The sequence below is a fragment of the Notamacropus eugenii genome, chromosome 1 (assembly GCF_028372415.1).
Source record: "Notamacropus eugenii isolate mMacEug1 chromosome 1, mMacEug1.pri_v2, whole genome shotgun sequence".
Taxonomy (NCBI): Eukaryota; Metazoa; Chordata; class Mammalia; order Diprotodontia; family Macropodidae; genus Notamacropus; species Notamacropus eugenii.
Window position 1 is genome coordinate 417994894 of NC_092872.1, and position 19409 is coordinate 418014302.

Here is a 19409-nt window from a genome sequence, read left to right on the forward strand (position 1 = left end):
GGATTTGAACCCACATCTTCCTAATTCTAGGTCAGTACTCTATCCACTGCCTCATGTGATTGGAGTAGATTTGTGATGATCTTTCCAACTCTGGGGTTCTAATTTTGCAACACTTATTTTGTTTCTCCAAAATAGAAGACCCTGCTGTCAAGGAGTTTTCAGTCAAGTTGAGTATTAGATAGCAGAATCAGAATTTCAGAGCTAGAAGGGAATCATTTAACCTCAAATACTCAGTGCATTGAGGAGGAAACGGGCCCACAGAAGGAAAGGATTTCCCCCAAGGTCAGGTAGTAAGTCAGTGGCAAATAGGACTCTAATCCAGGCTTTCTCTTACCCTGGGTAGTAAGCTGGACAAATACAAGTTGCTTCCTCTGGAAAAAGGAGGAAATGCTCACTCCTCTAATCCTTGGAGCACACTCCTACCTTCCAGAGCAGGCAGATCAGTCCATGGCTCCAACATTAGAGCTGGAAGTAGTGCTAAATGCTGTAATCCACATATGCTTCTCTCCTTGATGTGCTCAGTACCAGTGGTCCTGGGGCCCTGACTGAGAGCCAGCATTTTTGGGGGTGGAGTAGGGGAAGAGGCAGTTGAGGTTAAGTGACTTGCCCAGGGTCACACATATAGTTAAGTGTTTGAAGTTGGATTTGAACTCAGATCCTCCTGACTCTAGGGCCAGTGCTCTATCCACTGTGCCACTTAGCTGTCCTGGAGAGCCAACTTTTCTAACTCACGACTTTAACCATCCAAGTTTCTACCCATGTAGCCCACAGGTTAGCTAAGACTTCACAGCATTGAATGAGTACCTGTTTATGAAGGAAGGGGCTTAGGCCCTGCCAGTGAGTGACTAGGAGAGAGTTGTCCCTCCTAACTGGAGGATTCTTTCCTCCCCAACTAACGACTGGGTTTTAGGGGCGGTGTGGGCTCTGGACAGTGTAAGGCAGAAAAAAACCTTTTCTTGTTCCTGTCCATGGGTTTAATGAATCCTTTATTCAGATGGATTCCAGAGCAGTGTAGCTTGCTTCAATCTCTCATGAGCTAGTTATTCATCCCCGTTTGCTTCTTGGACATCTCAAAGAAGATATCCTGCAGCATCCCAAACTCAACATGTCCAAAAGAACTCATGATCTCCCGAAAACCTCTCCCCTTATCCATTTCCCTATTACTGTCAAGGGTACCATCAGATCCCCAGATACCAAGGTATCCTTCTCAGACTCCCCACTTCCATCCCCCATATTCAACCCACAGCTAAATCTTGTCATTTCTTCAAGGATTGGTCTCCTTCTCTCTGCTCAAATAGCTACAATTTTAGTTGAGGCTCTTATCTTCTCTAACCTGGAGCCTCCTATAACTGATCTCAAGTCTCTCTCCGCTCCATTCTATCCACCACTGAGCTAAGGTGATTTTTTCTAAGGCCCAGTCTGACTGTCATGTTGCCTCCATGCTCGGTAAGGTCCAGTGACTCCCTCCAACATCAAATGTAAACTGCTTTGACATTTAAAGCTCTTCATAACCCATCCCTTTCCTACCTTTCCAGTCTTTTCACACTTTACTGCACTCAGTTGCCTCTATAAGCCAGCCATACTAGCCTCCTTGCAACTTCTCAGAGACAACACCACACACACTGGCTCCGGCCGTCCCTCCTGCTCAGGGTGACCCCTTATCTCCACCTCTTAATTTTCCTGGCTTCTTTCAAGATTCATCTCAAAGCGCACCTTCTATGAGAGGTCTTTTCTGATCTCCCCACCACCAGCAACTGAATGTTTCCCTTTTCAGATTGCCTTCTCTCCCTCCTTCCCCCTCCCTCTCTCCTTCTTTCAGTCTGTTTCTGCCTTTCTGTCTCTCTCTCCCCAGCAAATATCCATATATATGTGTGTGTGTGTACCTACATATATGTAAATATACACATAATATATAATTTGCATATAACATGCTAATATGTATATATATGCTTACATAAATGTATGTGTATATTTACCTATAGATACATACACACATATCTATCTACCTATTTATGGAGCAGTTAGGTGGTTCAGTGGATAGAGTGCTGGATCTGGAATCAGGAAGACTCATCATGAGTTCAAAATCTGGCCTTAGATACTTACTAGCTGTGTGACTCTGGGCAAGTCACTTAACTCTGTTTTCCTCAGTTTCCTCATCTATAAAATAAACTGGAGATGGAAATGGCAAATCACTGCAGTATCTTTGCCAAGAAGAGCCCAAATGGGGTCACAGAGAGCTAGACATGACTGGAACGACTCAATGACAACAAATACTTACCTTCACATTGTCTCCCCCACCAGAGTGTGCACATGAACTGTCTTTTGCCTTTCTTTGTATCCCAGTGCCTAGCACAGGGCCTGGAACATAATGAGTATTTAATAATGCTTCTTTGACTAACACCAGGCCTGGATGGTGTCTGGACTGGATGAGGGTCTGTCTGGAGATAGGGATAGAGCAAGAGCAGGTCTAGAATTCGCCCTTGTTACTGTGAGTGTTCAGTCCTAGTTCAGGATACTGACAACCTTTAGATCAAAATCATAGATATTTCTTAGCTAGAAGGGATTGTAGAGGACATCTAGTTGTCCTTATCCCCCTTGTCTGGGGTAAGAATCTCCTCCACAGGAAGAAAGTCTATGGAGACACTTGAGATTCCAGTGTGTACTTCACTTGCTTTGAAGCCTGCAGATGGCACTGTCTCCTAGAGATTAAGCTCAGCCCAAAGGGCCGAGAATGTATGAGACAGTCGTGTTATCAAGTGAGCATGCAGGATAGCATTTACTCAGGCCCAGAAGCTTCCACCATATTGACTCACGAGGGAGGACTCTGGCAACCTTTGTGGCCTGAGATACCTGGCTTCTAAACATTTTCTGTATCTGGATTGTTGCCCTTTTCCTTATAATGAATAAACTCTGCATATAATAGGTATGATATTGTGGTACAGCAGAATAAACTCTCTGGAACTGAGAAAGTAGACTCAGTGTCGCCATACTAGTCTGGGCTCTCATTAGCAGCTCAGGTCTTCTAGGTTCCACACTTGTCTTCCAAGCCATCCTTCATACAGCTGCTAGTTTAATCTTTCCTATGTTTAGATTTAGACATGGCATTCCTGTGCTCAAAAATCTTCTGTGGCTTCCTATTCCCTACCCAGTGAAGTTAAAAATATAAATTCTGCTTGGTATTCATTGCTTCCCATAATCTGACACTACCCTCCTTTTCCACATAGTTGAGCTAAACCTTTCTAATGTTTTATCTCTGGAATGTGTATCCCATTGCCTTGATGCCTTTTATTACCCCCTTTTCTATGCCAAAAATGCCCTTCCTCCACCTGCTCCATTCCTGCCCATCCATCGAAGCCCACCTCAAATGCCATCTCTATGATCCTGGTCATATTGGACTATCCTCTTCATACCTCACATACCAGGCACTTGTCTGAGTTTGTGTCATTTTCCTTTAGTAAACTACAGGCTCCGTGAGGGCAGAGAGGATGTCTTATTTAAATTTTGTCTCTCTCCCGATGCCTAGCACAGTGCTCTGCATGTAATAGGGACTATAGTGAGATCCAGTGGAGTGTAGTCCTGGAGTCAGGAATTAAAATTCTAGTTCTGACGTTAGTTTTGCTGGCCCTGGGCAAGTGACTTTCTTTCAGAACCTCAGTACCTCATTTGTTAGTTGGGGGCAATAATAATGATTCTATTTAACCCTCAGTATTGTTGTGAGGCAAGTACTTCTAAAAATGTAACAGGGGGTGGGAGACAACAGATTAGGGTCAGCCACCCAGCCGAACTCTCTCTAAAGAACATTAAAATAATGCCTCCAATGAAATTTTGGAGCGGTAGAGCCACTCACTCAGAATGAGATATTTTCTCAGACTAAGAAAAGTTAGGAGGTTAGCAGGAGAAGATTGTGATATTGGGGTGAAAGTCTGTCCAGAGGGTTCCCCCCCACAAGACATTTTTTGAAGATGGGCCAAGGAAGGCACTAGACTCTAGAGGAATCCAGAAAGACCTCATGTTGAAGGTGGTGTCTGAACTGAGCCGTAAAGGAAATTAAAGATTCTATGGAGCAGGGGGAGGAAGAGCATTCCAGATGTGGAGGGTGGAAGCGGGTCACAGCCAGAGCAAAGGCTCAGAGATGAGAGCTGGAGGGCTCTGAGTGAGAAAGAGAAAAACAGCTTGACCAGACCTTGGAGCATTCATGTAACACCCCAGTTTGATACACTGAGCCTCCATGGGGGAGGGACTGTGTCTTCTTTAACTCTATATCCCAGAATGAGGTGCATGGTCCTGAATATAATAGTAAGGACTTAGTAAATGTTTGTGGAACCTTATGGAAAGGCACCTCTAGCGGGCTTGGCCCCATTTGGCCAGGAGATGGAATTGGAGGTCAGACAGCCTGAAGCCTTTGGTTTCTTAAGGATCTCTCTTTTCACATCTGGTCTCTTGGCACAGTAGTCTCAGATCATGTTTTTGAACCATGGAAGGGGCTGAATGGCCTAGACTGGAGCGTATGGTACAGTTCCAATCAGTCAACAAGCATTTATCAATCACTTGCTCTATTTGCCAGATAATATACTAAGTGTTGGGGAATACAAAGAAAAACAAGAACAAATCTCTGCCCTCAAGGATCATAGATTCAGAGCTAGAAGGGTCTTTAGAGATCATCAAGTCCAAGCTCTTCATTTGACAAATTGGGAAACTGAGGCACGGGGCGATTAAGTGATTTGCCCATGGTCACAGCCAATAAGTGTCTGAGGCAGGATTATAATTCGGGGCTTCCTATCTCTCAGTCCAGCACTCCAGCAACCATGCCACCAAGCTGCTGACTAGCTTTGTTGAATAACAGGAGATAAAACTGGAAAGATCATGTCAAAAAATAATGAAGTCAGAGAGAAGAGCAGATTTAGGGGAAAGATAAACCTTGGATAAGTGTGAAATTTAGGTGATTTCCTGTTAAGCAGTTGGAGATGCAGGTTTGGAATTCAGAGGAGAGATGAGGACGAGATATACATATCTATTATCATTTGAGTAGAGATTATAGTGAAAGCCACCAGAGCTTGTCTAGGGAGTGTGTAGATAGAAGAGAAAAGTATCCAGGCAGAACCTTGGGGAATAAATCTCCATGTTAAGGAGTAAGGAAGAGGATGGTGAAGACAGTGAAGGAAATGGAGGAACCAGTAGAGAGAAAAGAAAAGAATCTTAAGTCAAGGAAGAACAAAGGATCTAAAAAAAAGGAGGGCAGCTGACTTTGGGAAGTTGACTGTTTCCAATGCAACAGAGATAAAGGAGAATAAAGCCTGGAAAAAAGAAGTCTTTTAAAAATGGTTTTATTTAAATCTTGTATGTATTGATGTCTTTTGTATTTACATAACTTTCATTTATTTTTTAAATTTAAAGTCTTTTTTTTGATTAACAAGGAATTGGAGTGGCTAAAAAGAAATGTAAGATGTACAGATTTAGAGAAGGCACCCCAAATGTTCACATGGACTATTTATGCCTGACCTGTGGGAGAGTATTCCAAGTTTGTATTGATCGGTCACTGTCGGGCACACTGTAACTTGACTCTAATGTAGTGATGTCACTTTGGAACTCTTTGAGAACAGACAACAACCAACCAACCATTGGCTCAGAGCTCTGCCTCAGTTTCTTTTTTATTATAAGATGGACAATTCTGGACCCCACAATTATTCTCCTGACTTTGCTCACTTCTCTCTGCACCAGATCTTCCCACTTTTCTCTGAAACTGTCTTTTTCATCATTTCTTTTGGTGTAATAATATTCCATTACTTTCATATATCATGATTTATTCAGCCATTCCCCATTTAATTGGCACTTCCTTAGTTTCCAGTTTTGGTTTTTTGCTTCTACACATGGAGCTGCTACAGATGGTTTGCACACAGGAGTCCTTTCCTTTCTTTCTTTGATCCTGTTAGAGTATAGACCTTGTAATATGACTGAGTCAAAGGGCATGCACAGTTTAGAGACTTCAGGGGCATAGTTCCAAGTTGTTTTCTAGAATGGCTGGACTAATTGACAGCTCCACCATTTCTCTTGGCACTCCAACAATTGCTATTTTTCTTTTTTCACATCTTTGTTGATCTGATGGATATAATCTTTAACCTCAAAGTTAATTTGATTTGCATTTCTCTGCTTATTAGTGATATGGAGCATTTCTTTCATATGGTTGATGACAAGTTGAATTTCTCGCTTGAAAAGTATCTATTCATATCCTTTTACCACTTTCTATTGGGTAGTAACTCTTATTCTTATAAATTTGAGTCATTTCTTTATATATCTTGGATATGAGATATTGATATTTATATATTGATAAATATATGGATATTTTCTTTGCAGAGAAACCTCCTGCAATTTTTCCCCCAATTACCTCTTTCTCCTTCTAATTTCAACTATGTAGGTTGTGTTTATGCAAAACTTTTTCAATTTTACATAATTGAAGAAGAAAGAAAATCAAAAGTCATTCAGTAAAACCAGTAAGTATATGAACCATGCCTGACAGGCTGCAATATTCTATACCCCTAATTCTTCACCTCTGCAAAGAGGAAAAGCAGGTATGGGGTAATGATGAGGGTGGAGAAAGCTTTCGTGATTAGGATGTCACTGGGAATGTTAGAGCAACTTCAGTAGAATCTAGAGGAGGCCATATTTCAAGCAATTGAGGAGCTAGATTGTGGACAGTGAGGAAAGAGGGCCATCAAGTAATACAACATTTTTAGGAAGAGAATGGGAAATGGTACAGACATGGATGGTGGGTATGTTGTTTCTCTCTAGTGCACATTGTGTATTATAATCATGCTTTTTGTCTTATTCCCCTACTAGACTGTGAACTCCATGAGGGCAGCAGTATGTCTGATCTGCTTTCCTTTCGATTCAGAAATCCCACTTGTTGTTCAGTCATTTCAGTCATGTCTGACTCTTCATGACCTCATTTAGGGTTTTATTGGCAAAGATACTGGAGTGGTTTGCCATTTCCTTCTCCAAATGAGGAAACTGAGGCAAACAGGGTTAAGTGACTTGCCCAGAGTGACACAGGAAGTGTCTGAGGCTGGATTTGAACTCAGGAAAATGAATCTTCCTGACTCCAGACCCAGAGCTCTATCCACTGCACCAGCTAGCTGCCCCCAGAAATCCCACTACTAGACATCTATTCCAAAGAGATTAATCTGTTTTCCTTCTAGGATACCTACTAGCATGCTTAACTATCCTCTATCTTTATAAAACCTTGACTTGACCCTGCCATCCCTGAAAGTCCTTATCCTATATCTCTTCTCCCTTTCACTGACAAACTCCTGGACTAGCAGATTCCATCTTGACAACGTCTTTGCCAACTCCCTTCCATCAACTCACATAGCTATCAACTGTGTGTGGGCTCTCATCACCTTTCATCTGAACTGCTATGATAGCCTGCTAATTGGTTGCCCAGCTTCCTGTCTCTCCCCTCTACAATTGGTTCTTCACACAGCTGCAAAAATAATCTCCCTAAATCACAGGGTCTGGTTATGTCACTTCTCTGATAGGATGAGGTAAAAACTCCCAAGCCTGGTCTTTAAAGCCTTCCACAGTCTGGCTCCAACATACCTTTCCAGACTTATTTCATATTACTCTCCTTCCCCCACTTTATTTTCCTCTCAAATTGTCTTAACAGATTTTCCCTGAACCTAGTAATGTTTATAAAGAAGCCAAAATGATATAGAAAGATCTCTGGAATTTCAAGTTCTAAATCTTGGCTTTATCATTTACTGTGTGACTTTGGACAAATCACTTTAACCTCTCTGGTCTTCAGTTTTCTCATTTGTAAGATGAAGAAGGGTTGGATTAGGTGGCTGCTACAATCCTTGCCAGCTTTAAATCTGTTACCGTGTAGATAGGCTAACTTTTCCACTTGACAGACTTCAAATACTTAGAAACAGATAGTTTGGGTTTCCCTCTTCCTCCTACCTAGCCAGTCCCACCAGGTTTATGTCTGGCCTTGGTGGTGGCTATCCCTGGTCTTCCCAGAATATGGCAGGAACACCCCTGGTAGCTATACCACTGAGTGCTATGGCTACAAGACCTGCTTAGTTTGACCTGGACTTTCAAACATCTCCATGGAGTGAGCAGAATTTATCCAGGCTCTATAACCAAGTTGCCCTGGCCCTGGACCAGATAATGCCCATCTTGGTGAAGATCCTACCCCTCCAGTGGGTCCAGTTCCTTCCAACCGCCTCTTATCTCTTGATCTTTCTAGTCATTTTCCTTTCCTGTCTCTGAACCTTTATCAGCTTCCTCTTTGTTTTCCTACCCTCCCATCCTTCCTCTCTTCCTCTTGACCAGAGGTTCCCAAACTTATTTGTCCTACCATCCCCTTTTCTTTCTTTTTTTAAAAAAATTATTTTATTTGTTTTCAGTTTTCTACCATCACTTCCATATATCCTAAATTTTTTCCCCTCCCTCCCCCTTCTTTCCCCTCCTTCCCCACTCCCTCCCTGAGATGGCATGCAATCTTACATAGGTTCTACACATACATTCTTATCAAATACATCTTCACCTTAGTCATGTTGCATAGAAGAATCAAAATGAATGGAAGAAACCGTATAACAAAACAAAACATAGCACAAGAGAAAATGGTCTGCTTCCTTCTGTGATTGAAATCCATAGTTCCTTCTCTGGATGTGGAAGGTGTTTTGTCTCAAGAGTCCAGTGGGAATTTTTTAGGTTCTTGCATTGCTGTGAAGGACTAAGTCTACCAGAAAAATTCTTCTCACACTGTGGTTGTTGCTGTGTACAAAATTCTCCTGGTTCTGCTCCTTTCACTCAGCATCAGTTTATTTAAGTCTTTTCAGGCCTCTCTGAAGTCTTTCTGTTCATCATTTCTTACAGCACAATAGCATTCCACTATATTCATATACTACAACTTGTTCAACCATTCCCCAATTGATGGGCATCCCCTTGGTTTCCAGTTTTTGGTCACCACAAAGAGAACTGCTATAAATGTTTTTGTACATGTGGGACCCTTTCCCATTTCTATGATCTCTTTGGGATACAGTCCTAGAAGTGATATTGCTGGGTCAAAGCGTATGTACATTTTTGTAGCCCTTTGGGCATACTTCCAAATTGCTCTCCAGAATGGTTGGATCAGCTTACAGCTCCACCAACAATGAATTAGTGTTCCAGCTCTCCCACATCTTCTCCAACATTTATCATCTTGCTGTTTTGTCATGTTAGTCAATCTTATAGGTGTGATGTGGTACCTCAGAGCTGTTTTGATTTGCATCTCTCTAATCAATAGTAATTTGGAATATTTTTTCATATGACTATAGATAGCTTTAATTTCTTCCTCTGAAAACTGCCTGTTCATCTCCTTTGACCATTTATCAACTGGGTAATGACTTGTATTCTTGCAAATTTGACTCAGTTTTCCATATATTTTAGAAATGAGGTCTTTATCACAGACACAAGTTGCAAAAATTCTTTCCCAGTTTTCTGCTTCCCTCCTAACCTTGGTTGCATTGGGTGTGTTTGTGCAAAAACTTTTCAATTTAATGTAATCAAAATTATCCATTTTGCACTTCATAATGTTCATTCCCTTTTCAAAAAAGAAAGAAATTACTCAGTGATCCCATGGAAATCTGCTTCCTTTAACCCTTGAATGTTATTTTTAAATTTTGTGTCATTTCAAAAAATATAATTTTTTTAAATGATGCATCTTAAATTTAATAATTTATTGCAAATTTGTGAGTTTTATCCTGCATTAAAATTTTGATGATACAATATTGTATCATTTAACTGTCCAGTACCATATTGTAAACAAGTCATTACATGTACATATTCCTGCAAATGCATGCTGGACTTCCCGATAATGCATGACAGGTTTGCCTACCACCAACACTTGCTTGTTAAGATCTGTTGCTTGACCATGGATCGGTTATAACTTGAATTTTTTATCTATTTGGAAAATAATGTAATCACTACAACTTTAACTTTGTTGCACAACAGATGAAACGTTCAAATGGTTCTTCATCGTTTTCCTTCTTTTCTTTCCTTATGCTTCCACCATCCTCATTATTATTCAATGCCCTCTAATTGAATCCAAGGCTACTACCCCATCCCCATCATTTCAGTGCCCTCCAGGTGGTGGTATATTGCGCACTTTGGGAAGCTATACTTTTGACCCCCAAATTCCTTTAAATCTGAAGCTTCCTATAGGAGTGTGTGCATATGGGCATGCCCAGTGAGGACTGGAACTTGAATTTAGCTTTGAAGGGGAGAAAACTGAGGTATAGAAAAAACTTACATAAAGTTAGGAAGGCAGGCAATAGACATTTATTAACTATGTGCCAGGCACCGTGCTAAGTGCTAAGGATATAATACAAGCAAGAAGAAAGAGTTCCTGCCTTTGAAGAGCTTACATTCTGATGGGGGAACACAGACCATAAAGGGGAGCTGAAAAGCAGGGGGACTGGAGTGGGGAGAAGGTAGCTACTAACTTGTAGCTAAGGACACAGAGGGAGTTAATAGCAGAAGATTAGAGGATTTAGAATCATAGAACTATAAGAGTCCTTAGAAAGTTTTGTCCAAACTCTCCAGTTTCTAAAGAAGAGACGGGATTTGCCCAATGTCACACAGGTAGGGAGGGAAAGGGTTAGAATTCAAACCCAGGCTCTCTGACTCCGAATCCAATATGCTTTCTACTATACCAGTCCTTTTTCTTGCTTAAACCTGGGGCTGTTGGCACTGCCCATTGCTACCTATTTTCCTTTTCCCTTCTGTCTGTATCATGAGAGATACCCTCTTCATCTGGGGTGGGGTGGGAGTGAAGGGCCACTTAGTACCCACAGGGAGCAGAGGATCAGTGGCTCTACCCTATCCCAATACCAGTCTCTAACTTCTAACCCTAACCAGACCAAGGGCAAGACTTAGGAGTAGCCTAGGAGAGTGAAAATTTGTAAATGAGTTCCCAGGCCAAAGAAGCTAGAAGATGGAGTAAAATGGGGAGTATATCAGCTGGTAGCTTGTGATAAGGAGTCTGACTTTAAGATAAGAGAGCAAACAGACAGCCACCTCTTGTACCTTTCTTGAATCCAGAAGATGTCATGTTACAGGAGAATTTTGGGAATGTTGGTGACAATCTTGGAGGAAAATTGAATTTAATGAGCATTTATTAGATGCCTACTATGTGGCAGGAACTGTGCTAGTTGATTTGTTGTTGTTGTTCAATCGTGTCCAACTCTTCATGATCCCATTTGGGGTTTTCTTGGCAAGGATACTAGAGTGGTTTGTCATTTCCTTCTCCAGCTCATTTTTACAAATGAGGAAACTGAGGTAAATAGGGTTCAGTGACTTGTCCAGGGGCACTCAGCTAGTACGTGCCTGAGGCTAGATTTGAACTCGGGTCTTCCTGAATCCAGGCTTGGCACTCTATCTATTGCTGCCCCATGTTAGCTGATGGGCAAAAAAATATACCAACATGATAGTCTCTTTGTTCTAGGAGTTTCCATTCTTCTAGAGGGAAATGTGTCCACAGTTACATAAATACAGAATACCTGCAAAACAAATACAATGTAGTTTGGTGAAGGAAGCATGAACAACTGTGAAAGGCATCTTGTAGGACGTGGTTCTTGAGTCTTGAAAGGGGCTATTCCAAAAGAAGAAGATGATGTGAGAGAGCCTTCCAGGAAGCCTGGGCAAAGATGCAGAGTTGGGGGATAGAGTTTTATGTGTGAGAAACACATCCCAAAGAAATTTTAAAAAAGAAAACGAACCAATGTATACAAAAATATTTATGGCAATTCTTACCATGATGGCCAAACACTGAAAATCAAGGAGATGACCATCAATTGGGGAATGGCTGAACAAGGTGTGGCATGGAATATTATTGTGCTATAAGAAATGATGAGCAGGACCCTTTCAGAAAAATCTGGAAAGACTTAAATGAACTGATGCAAAGTGAAGTGAGAAGAACCAGGAAGACATTGTACACAGTAACAGCAACATTGTATAATGATCAACTATTAATGACTTTGCTATTTTCAGCAATGATCCAAAATAATTCTGAAGGACTCATGATGAAAAATGTTATCCATCTCCAGAGAGAGAACTGATGGAATCTGAATGCAGATCAAAGCACACCATTTTTTCACTTGCTTTATTTTTCTTGGGGTTTGGGGTTGAGTTTTTTAAGTTTGTGTTTTCTTTCACAATATGGAAATATGTTTTGCATGACTGCACATATGTAACCTATATCAAACTGTTTGCCTTCTTAGTGAAAAGGGTGGGGGGGAGGGGGAGAGAATTTGAGACTCCAAGTTTTAAAAATAGTGTTAAAAATTATTTACATGTAATTGGGAATTTTTTTTGAAGGAAAGAGGTTTATTTTTTCATCTCTTTGGAATTGAGAGTCATCATTGTAATTGTACAGCATTTGGCTTTATGTTGTTGGTTTCATTTACGTTATTGTAGTCATTATGTACGTTGTTTTCTTAGTTTTGCCTTATTTAGCATTAGTTCATCCAAGACAGCCCTTGGTTTTCTGAATTCCTTACTTTCATTATTTCTTATAGTGCAAAATATCACAAACCACATGACAATAGAGTTTTCTGAGATAAAGGGTATTAACACTTTAGTGGGTTTTTTTGAACAATTCCAAATTGTTTGCCGGAATAGTAGAACCAATGAATGGTTCCACTACCTCCACAACCATTCATTAAACCTTAAGTAACATTTTAAATGGCCTGGAGTCCAGGCCTGGAGTCAAAAAGGCCTGCGTTCAAATGAGGCCTCAGATACTTATTAAGTGTGTGACCCTCGGCAAGTCACTTAACCCTGTTTGCTTCAGTTTCCTCATCTGTAAAATGAGCTGAAGAAGGAAATGGCAAATCACTCCAGCATCTTTGACAAGAAAATCCCATATGGGGTCATGAAGAGTCAGACATGATTGGACAGCAACAATAATAACATTTTAAATACAAGAGGGTCAGTGAATGGAGAATGTTTTATTTGCCAAAAGGGTAAATTCAGGAGAATGTACAGAGAAATTGGAGATTGCTAACTATATCTGGGACATGATACAAAGATTGTTGCAGCTTTGGGTTCCTTGTGAGAGACTAATACTTAGAGCTTTCATTATCCCAAAGTGTTGGTTTTATCATCTGAAACTGGCTATTAGTAAGAAATATTGCTCCTGACTAATAACTAAGATAACAAGTTTAAATAGAATTGTCCGTGACTTATTAACAAATCCTTTCTCTCTCTTGGCCTCAGGATGTGGATCTAAGATGTGGATGTTTTTTAATTTTCCCTTGAAAAATTGTATTCATGAATCATAAAACAGAATATTAGAGTTGGGACCTTAGAGATCAAACCAACTCATTCATTTTACAAGAGGAAATTGAGGTCTAGATATAGTGAAGTGACCTGGACGAGGCTGCACAGCCAATCAGGGGCAGAGCTGGGCGGGACTTGAACCTTGCTCTTTTGGAGTCCAGCCCCAGTGACTCCCACTTCCCTTCCTCTGACTGCAAAAGCAGAAATTCCCGTTTGGCAATAAATTCCTTTTTATGAAAGCTGCCCGGAGTTAAGTGGTCTTGTATCTCACTTTTAGGAGAGTAATAGCCCCGAGCTGCCAGGCAGCTCTAATCTTTCTAGAAGGCTAGGCCCCTGCCTCCATCAGGCAAGCTCAGACCAAGCCATAGCTATACCACAAAAATTCATTGACTGTGTAGAAAGTCTTATAAATGGAACTTGGTGTTCTGGCTGTGAAATGGGAAAGAGGAAAATGGGGGAGAGATTACACCCACCTGGCTTTTATAGCAGGTTGTTAAGCAGAGTTTAGATGAAAATCTTAAAAAAATATATAAACTTGTATTTTTCATTTTTTCAAGAACATGCATGGGCCTTCCCAGGGGACCTACTTGGATCACTCATGAGGCAATCAGGAGAAAATGTGGCCTGGCTGAAGTGAGATGCTTTGTCATCCTCATCATTGTCATCATCAACAATCATTTATTAAGTGCCTACTATGTACCAGGCACTGCGCTAAGCACTGGGGATACAAGGAAAGGCAAAAAACAGCCCTTGGTCTCAAGGTACACTCAGTCTAGTGGGGGAGACAATGTATGAGTAACTACACACACACACACACACACGTATGTATGTATATGTATGTATGATAATCTCAGAGGGAAGGCACTACCAGTTTGGGGGAGTGGTTGGGGAAACTAGGGAAGGATCAGTGGAAAGAGTTAAGGATTAGAGGGGTGAGGAACCTGCAGCTGGCCTTCTAAGTCCTAAGGGGAGTTGGAAAAAGAACAAAATGCAGACCAGCATCAAGACTCCCAACAGAGGCAGGTGACTGTTTAGCAGACTCAAGGGTGGCTTCAAGGCTGGTGAGACCTAAGTCCTTGAGTGCAGTCTTTTGACTGAGTCCAAGTTTTACAGAACAAATCCTTTTTTAAGGAGATTTGTTCTGTGAAGCTTGGATTCAGACAAAGGGCCACATTTGAGGACCTAGAGGGCCACATATAGCCTTGAGGCCGCAGGTTCCCTACCCCTGGTAGCTTGAGGAAAAGAAAATTAAGGAGAACAACATCATGGTCATCAAGTATCTGAAAAAGCAGGACTAAATTCAGGCCAGTTGGCCCCGAGAAGCAGGATTGGAAGTTAGGGGGAAATTAGAGATTTCAGATTTAAATTAGAGATTCAGAAAGACATCAGCACCATGTAAAGAAAAACATAACAGTCAGAATTGCTCCAAGGGTTGAGTTCATGGTGATTTTCCTATCACTAGCATATTCAAGTAGAGGCTGAATGACTGCTCGTCAGGGATGCTATGAAAGGGATTGCTACATGTGTAAGGGAACTGAACTTGATAGTGGCTCCGTGCTCAGGCGATCAGCACTGCAGGTTCTGAGGCATCTCCGAGTCCTCCCTCTTTCTTGCCTTCCCTTCCCATTGTGCTTCTCATGTTATTGAATCTTCTCTGCAATGTTTCTCCTCAATCTATCCTTGCTCACATTGTCAGTCCTCTCAAACACCACTCACCTCACCCTCTTGAGGCTCCCTATCACCTTACACCCTCAAATCCAGGCTCCTTTCCCCACACTGGGAGGCCATCCACAGTCTCCAGGGATGAGGAACTTGTAGCCTCAAGACCACATGTGGCCCTCTAGATCCTCAAATGTGGCCCTTTGCCTGAATCCAAACTTCACAGAACAAATCTCTTTAATAAAAGGATTTGTTCTGTAAAACTTGGACTTAGTCAAAAGGCTGCACTCAAGGACTTAGAAGGTCTCAGCAGCCTTGAGGCTGCAGGTCCCCCACCCCTGAGTCTGCTAAACAGTCACCTGCCTCTTTTGGGAGTCTTGATGCTGGTTTGCGTCCTGTTCTTTTTCCAACTCCCCTTGAACTTGGATCCTAAGTCAGAATACCAGGGTTCAGACCCCTTCACTGACATTGCCTGTGTGACCTTGAGAAGGCCACTGAACTTTGCTGGAACTGAATTTCTTCATGTGTAAAATGAGGGGTTTGGACCAAATGACCTTTGAGGTTGATTCTAGCTCTGACCTTATGGCCTTACAACCCCTCCCCTTGTAATCCTTCTGCCCCTAAGACTATGGTGTTTTCTGTAATAAGAGTGGGCCCCAAATGTGTGGTGAAGGTTGTCCTTATATGGCTCAAATGGAGGGAGAATAGGCATCTCTAGCCTTTTCTCTTTCCACCCTTATCCAAGGAAGATTTTAATTCCTTCTAGAGAGGAAGAAAGAAGTTTAATCCAGAGGCTACAACTCTGTTCTCTTCAGAGAGAAGGTGTACCAGACTCAGATTATGTCTATCTGCTTCCTTAAATATTGTTCATCTAAGGGGATACGATTGGGTTTGACCTAGCTTCTGAGCACTTTGCCATCATGATTGAAGGGAAGGAGGACCTTAAGTTCTAAATCCAAGACTTGACCCCTTTCCCATCAAATGTCAGGTCCACAATGAGCTCACATAAAGAATAACAAAGAAAGCCATTTATCCAAATAGCAAAACAGAAATCAGAGAAGGTATGCGTAGGACAATATACATCAGCCAAAGCAGACTGAAGGAGCTCTCCTATTGGGTGTGAGATGATGTAGTTCAACCAAGAGAGTCCTAGATCTCAACTGAAGGGAAAATCCCCAAAATCTCTATTGCAGCAAGCTGGGAATGGGGACATTTTGGAAACTTCTCGCTTCTTTCAGCCTTCCCAGAGTCTTTTTTTTCAGCAACCTGAAGTGGGGTTGGCCCCTTCTATTTTTTTTTCCTTTAAGCTGGAAGCCAGAAGCACTGGAAAAGACCAAACCCTTGAAACCCTCCAACCAAAGACCAAACCCTCCAACAACTGAAGAAGGCTGGTGCTCTCCCACTCTGGTCAGCTCTCCCCAGCCCTTCACTCAGGGCAGGGCCTTCATCTTTACCAATAAGAAGAGTCCCATTGCAGGGCAGGATAGGATGGAGTGAAATATAGTTAGTCTTACACAATACGACTATTATGGAAGTCATTTGCAAAACTACACAGATATGGCCTATATTGAATTGCTTGCCTTCCAAAAGAAATGGGTGGGGAGGAAGGGATGAAGAGAAGTTGGAACTCAAAGTTTTAGGAACAACTGTTGAGTACTGTTCTTGCTACTAGGAAATAAGAAATACAGGTAAAGGGGTATAGAAAGTTATCTGGTCCTACAGGACAAAAGAGAAGATGGGGACAAGGGCAGAGAGGGATGATAGAAGAGAGGACAGATTGGTGATAGGGACAATTAGAATGTTTGGTGTTTTGGGGTGGGGGGAGGGGACAAATGGGGAGAAAATTTGGAACCCAAAATTTTGTGAGAATGAATGTTAAAAGTTAAATAAATTCATAAATAAATAAATAAGAGTCCCATTGCAAAGAGCTTCAGGTCAGGGGTTGCCTTCTTACCATACCTCCTCTCACACACTGAGCTTGCGTCATTCCCTAGCTTGGGAGGAGGGAAGATTGAGAAGAAGCCTAAGAAGGAGGCTGTTAGATTTTTTTCCAGGGATGTTTGCTGGACCCAGGGGTGGGTAATCTAGATTCCTAATGCCAGAGCTCTCAGTTTCTTACTGAGCATCAGGTCTGACCCTTCGTTGGATAGTTAGTTAAACCAAGGCCCAGAGAACAGAGAAAGTTCCCAATGACTGGGACTTGAATTTCCAGTCTCCTAGTTCCTTCCACTACCAAACCTCTTTCAGTTAGATTACCAGCTGTCCCAAAGGACAGGAGCTGGGGGAGCTGGCCGTCCAATGCATCCTTCATCTCTGCATTAACTGCTGGGCAGTGGGTGAACAGAGGGACTCCCTCCAACCAGAGGCCTAACCTAAGCTCAGTAATGCACATAAACATATTTTACATGTAAACTGGCCAATTAAGAAGGCAAATGTTTTAAAACATGAGGATTTATTGGCATAAAATTTGCTATCTATCAACACTGCATAAACAGTTCTGCATAAAAAGCCATCTGGAAAGGAGCCGTTTATCATGTTTATTCAGTTACAAGTTGGTGGTTTGGAATTGGTGCCTGGCTCATTAGCAATGAGGACAGAGACACCCTGTGTGGCTGTGCAGGCTCAAGTGGGTGGCTGCGTGTGGATGCTTATGCCTGGGGGAATGGGGTGTGTGTGTACGGGCACTTGGGGAGAGTGAGTGCGTATGTATGTACCTCTGTGTTCACAATGCCCCCTAGCTGGATATGTTCCCTCCTTACCTCTCTCTCTCCCTCCACCCCTCTTTAGAACCCTCTCAGTCCTATGTCTGCCTTTCCTTTATAACCTTACTCATACTCTGCCGCGGATTGTACTTCTGGGTCCCTGTCTTATCTCTTAGTAGGCTGTGAGCAGAAAGAGGGCAAGGATAGGGTTATATCTCTCCCCCAGTATAAGACCTTGCACAGATCATCATATAGATACTGATGGAATGAATGAGTGAATGTAGGTATTTGTATATATTTGTGTTTGCCTCACTTCCAGTGCTTGTGATCAATCAATTTATTAAGCTACTTCCATGTACTCGACACTTTTCTAGGCCCTGGGAATACAAAGAAAAAAAATGAACAATCCTTGCTCTCAATAGCTTCCATTCTGTCAAAGGAGACAACATTCAATCCAATAAATGTTTATTAAGTGCCGATATCATTCCAGGTCCTGTGCTAAGTCCTGGGTATACAATAAATAAAGAGAAAGCCAGTTTCTGCTCTCACCAAGTTTGTAATCTAAAGAACCAATATGTACAGATACATATGAGAACAATGACTCAGATTAGTCAGAGCAATTATACACAGATAAGTAAAAGTATCAGTGTAAAGTAGCTGAATACAGAGTAGTTAGGCAGATCACCAGCAGTTCTGGGGAAGGAGGACAGGCTTTGGCAGGAAGGAAGGGCTTATGTGGTATTCTGAAGGAAGTGAGGCATTCTATAAGGTGGAGGTGAGGAGGGGGGACCTCCCAGGAATGAGGAACAGCCAGGACAAAGGCATGGAGGAGAAAGATGGATGCCATGTGTGAGGAATAGACAGAAGGGTAGTTTGGCTGTATTTGGAAGTTCAGGAAAGGGAGTAGATATAATGATATTGAAAACTACAACTGGGTTGAGGCCAAGTTGTGATGGCCTTTAAAAGACAGCTTATAGTCTATCCAAGAAACAGGGAGCCCTTGGAATTTAATGAATGGAAAGAGACTGACATAATCAGATCTATGCTTAAGAAAAATCACTTTTTCTAGCTAGTATGGAGGATATTGTTAGGTGTCTGACCTTAGGCAAACCACTTAATTCAATCCAATTTGGGGCAGTAGAGTGGAAAGAACACTGAATCTAGAGTCAGGGTTCCAGATCTGGCTTCAAGTTCTACCTCTCACATACTTAATACCTATATAACTTTGGGCAAATTACTTATGTCCCTGGACCTCAGTTTCCTCATTTATGAAATAAGGGAATTGAAGTAGTTGGGCTCTCAGGTCTTTCCAAGCTCTAGGTCTATGATCCTATAATCCTATGCACTTATTAAGCACCTACTACGTAGTAGACATTATTCTAGTATCTAGGCATATAAAAACCAAAACAAAACAAAAGCTCCTGTCCTTAAGGAGCTTATATTCTACAGGAGAAAAAAATAACACATACACATGTAAATAAAAACATATATGCTCAACAAGAAAACATGGTAATTTGAGGAATTGGTTGTCAATGGCAGAGTGCTGACTGCTAGAGGAATTAGGAAGGGCCTTATTATAGAAGACAGCTATTGAGCTGAGCTCTCCTATAGGTCAGAGGTCAGGAGTGGAGGACAGCCAGCCAAAGCAAGAGCATCTAAGTGAGAAGTGGAATGTTCTGTTCAGAGAATATCAAGTAGACCAGTTTGTCTGGAGTAGTAGTCTGGAGTAGT

General features: G+C 41.8%; 1 long non-coding RNA gene across 1 annotated transcript in view; it reads right to left on the bottom strand.

Moving 5' to 3' along the window:
• Window positions 1–19409, bottom strand: part of LOC140518836 (uncharacterized) — a 38864-nt gene that overhangs the window by 17521 nt on the left and 1934 nt on the right. The window lies entirely within an intron of this gene.